Source organism: Diplotaxodon limnothrissa, linkage group LG15 (genome assembly GCF_057381915.1).
Source record: "Diplotaxodon limnothrissa isolate DT_005_m linkage group LG15, D_limnothrissa_male_GT1.1, whole genome shotgun sequence".
Classification (NCBI taxonomy): Eukaryota; Metazoa; Chordata; class Actinopteri; order Cichliformes; family Cichlidae; genus Diplotaxodon; species Diplotaxodon limnothrissa.
Window position 1 is genome coordinate 24468763 of NC_140610.1, and position 4096 is coordinate 24472858.

The window sequence follows — 4096 nt, forward strand, 5'->3', positions numbered from 1 at the left end:
ACACTTTTAGTACCTTGTCAACCAGACTGGCGAGCGTCCACTCCAGTCCGCTGGCCGATTGGTCTTTGGCAGCTTGAGACAGCCTCTCTGCGTAATAGCTGACCTGAGTCTTCAGCGTGTTGACGTAGGCGATGATCTCTTTGGCTCGGACAGTGTCCTGGGGTATGTGGATGATGACTGAGCTGGAGAGGGCACTACTGCAGGGAACAAAGACACACCGACACATCTGTATCCGAGCTGGGACTGAGGACACTCACCAGCCACTTTATTAGGTACATGTGTTCAAAAGCTTGTGGCAGCAATTTAGTGCATTTAGTCAAATAAAGACAATAGAGTGGCCTGCAGGTGTATATTTTTGTAATGTTTCTGTCTTATGCCTGAAATATGCTTCAGCAGGAAATATACGCTGTAACTGGAAACAACAGCGTGATGGACCGGTTTAGTGTTAAGAGGTGTTACATCTGAAGTTAGAACGTAAATTTCCTGCAGAAATCTAAATCAAGCTTCAGAGGTACTGTTCCAAAAATATAGGGAGGGACGTTACCCACCAGATGTAAAAACAAACACTGTCTGCATGCACATGCCTGCTCTCAATGAGCCTAATCGTGGCTTAGAAAAAACAACGAGGAGCCGACTTCGATAAATGCCGGGGACGGAGAGCGATACCACTCGCTTCACAAATTCAGACCATCTGTGTAGAAGAATTTTAGAAACGTCTCATTAATATTGTCAGGATTTGACTTTCCAAGCACAGAAACATGTTTTTGATAGACTTTAAAATGACTGAATGTATACAATGAGCAGTATTCATATACAACTTTGTGACAAAGGATTTGCTCATTTTAAGGTAACACACATTTTAGTTCTATTAGTGAACACATCACCGATGCGCTACGTGCCCTTTTTTCCTTGCATTAACATGATAAGCTGTGCAAAACCCCATTCTTCCAGCTTAAAACTGAAAATACTTTGTTGTACAAATCTTAAGGATAAGATAAGAAGAACTTTATTTATCCCGAGGGAAATTCTTTAGTCATACACATACTCAATGCAGCAAGAGAGACAGAGGAATAAGATATACCATATATACAATAAGAATACTACTAATACAGTAATATACAGTAGGATAGTGCAAAATACAATATCAAATAACTCTAATGAAGTTAGTTCAGTCAAATGAAAACAAGCAAAGCAGTGCAAGGACTCACCATTCCTCCTCATTTACCGCTGATTGGAAAAAGTAACAAAAGCAAAACTAAGAGGAAGCCATAAAATGGGAACTGAAGTATTAATGCAGAAATTGAAGAAACAAGATGACCAAAAACGACTGTTTATGTCAAGGCTCGGCTGTGTGGCAGGCAGGAGGAGGACCCAAACGCAAAACTCACAGACACGGGGATGAACTCAAAATCACAGCTTTAATGCTGGAATGGCCGAACATAGGAAATACAAAACTAAACTGGGAAAAGTAAACTAACATACGCGAAGAGACACAGGGAGATCCACACAACATGAGGGACGACGTCACACTGAACAGAGGGAGACGCAGACAGAAATACACAGAGGGTTAACGAGGGAAGTGGGAACACACGGGGAACACAGGTGACACTGATAATCATAACGAGACAGGGCGGGGTGAACTGAACACTGACGGGAGAGGTGAAACAGGAAGTACAGGAGGAGAGAGAGCACGAGTAGAACACCAACGTAACAGGCAGGGGAGACATGGAATAAACACGAAAGGGGACGAGGGCTCATAAATACATAGAGGGCACACAGGGGGAAGAGAGAGCACGGGGAGAACTTAGACATAATGGGCAGGGGAAGCATGGAATAAAACATAAGGAGAGACGAGGGCTCACAGATACACAGAGGGGCACACAGGGAGACATGAAGGGCAAGGGATCAAAACTAGAAGCCATAGAATAAATTACACACAAGTACAATAATACGAAAATCACAAAGAACTAAAAACGCTGGGTCAGGAGACCCAGGACCGTGACAGTACCCCCCCCCTCAAGGGCTGGCTCCAGACAGCCCAAACACAGAAAAACAAAACCAAACAGAAAACAACCCAGGGCGGGCGGCGGGGGCCCAGGACGGAGGGCTCGGAACAGAAAACAAAGGAGCATAGCAAACACCGGAGCCCAAGAAAATAACCCAAACACAGAGCAGTTCAGGGGGCCGACCATGCGGAAGGCAACGGCGGAGACGTGGAAACAGTTCAGGAGGCCGGCCGTGCGCAAGGCAACGGCGGCGACGTGGAAACAGTTCAGGAGGCCGGCCGTGCGCAAGGCAATGGCGGCGGTGAAGGAGACGACGGAGCAGTTCAGGAGGCCGACCGCGCGGGAGGCGGCGGCGACGATGACAGCGCTGGTCCGGGGGCCGGCCGTGCGGAAGGCGACGGCGGCCACTCAGGCGAAGGCGGTCCGGGGGCCGGCCGTGCGGAAGGCGACGGCGGCCACTCAGGCGATGACGGTGCAGTTCAGGGGGCCGGCCGCGCGGAAGGCAGCGGCGGCGGCTCTCCAGTGTCAGGCGCACCGGCCGAGGCCCGGAGGGCACAGGACCAGTCGAGACGGGACCAGGCGAAGCACAGGCTGAGGAGGCTGCAGCAGACGAAGACTCTGAGGAGGCTGCAGCAGACGAAGACTCTGAGGCCGGGCCAGACGAGGACGAAGACTCTGAGGCCGGACCAGGCGGAGCTGCAGAGGCTGAGGCCGGACCAGGCGGAGCTGCAGAGGCTGAGGCCGGACCAGGCGGAGCTGCAGAGGCTGAGGCCGGACCAGGCGGAGCTGCAGAGGCTGAGGCCGGACCAGGCGGAGCTGCAGAGGCTGAGGCCGGACCAGGCGTAGCAGAAGCACAGGCAGAGGCTGGCCCAGGCGATGACGAAGCGGTCGCAGATGGCGGCTGGACAGGCTCCTCGGGCCCTCCAGCGGAGACGTGAGGCTGAACGGGCCCCTCGGACCCTCCAGCGGAGACAGGAGGCTGAACGGGCCCCTCGGACCCTCCAGCGGAGACAGGAGGCTGAACGGGCCCCTCGGACCCTCCAGCGGAGACAGGAGGCTGAACGGGCCCCTCGGACCCTCCAGCGGAGACAGGAGGCTGAACGGGCCCCTCGGACCCTCCAGCGGAGACAGGAGGCTGAACGGGCCCCTCGGACCCTCCAGCGGAGACAGGAGGCTGAACGGGCCCCTCGGACCTTCCAGCGGAGACAGGAGGCTGAACGGGCCCCTCGGACCCTCCAGCGGAGACAGGAGGCTGAACGGGCCTCTCGGACCCTCCAGCGGAGACAGGAGGCTGAACGGGCCCCTCGGACCCTCCAGCGGAGACAGGAGGCTGAACGGGCCCCTCGGACCTTCCAGCGGAGACAGGAGGCTGAACGGGCCCCTCGGACCCTCCAGCGGAGACAGGAGGCTGAACGGGCCTCTCGGACCCTCCAGCGGAGACAGGAGGCTGAACGGGCCTCTCGGACCCTCCAGCGGAGACAGGAGGCTGAACGGGCCTCTCGGACCCTCCAGCGGAGACGAGGAGGTGCTGGCCGGGCTCACTGGAACCCCCAGCGGATGAGGCGGATGGCGGCGTGGGAGCCACGGAGTCCTGGATGAGCTCATCCGAGCTTCCAGCAGGAGCTGATGTAGAGCCAGAGAGGTTTGGGACCCCTGGCTGAATGTTAAGCCGAACAGAAGACCGTATTGCTATCGGGGACTGGGCCAATGGTTCAGGTGCGAGCTGAGCTACTGGAGGGGCGGATGAGAGTGGGAGCTGAGCTACTGATGGTGGTGAAGTAGATAACTGCACGGGGGACTGAACTGAGGGCGTCTGCACTGGCACAGGGGACTGAACTGATGTCTGTTGTAACGGAGGTGGTGAGAGTGGAGTAGGCAGTGGAGTAAATGACTTCACAGGAGAATGAACCAGAGGTGAGTGCGCAGGAGATTGAGCTTGAGGTGGTAGTGATAGTTGAGGGGAAAGTGGAGCTGGTGATTGAGTGGATGACTGTGCTAAGGGATGCTGCACTGGGGACACTGGAGACTGCACTGGGGACACTGGAGACTGCACTGGGGACACTGGAGACTGCACTGGGGACACTGGAGAC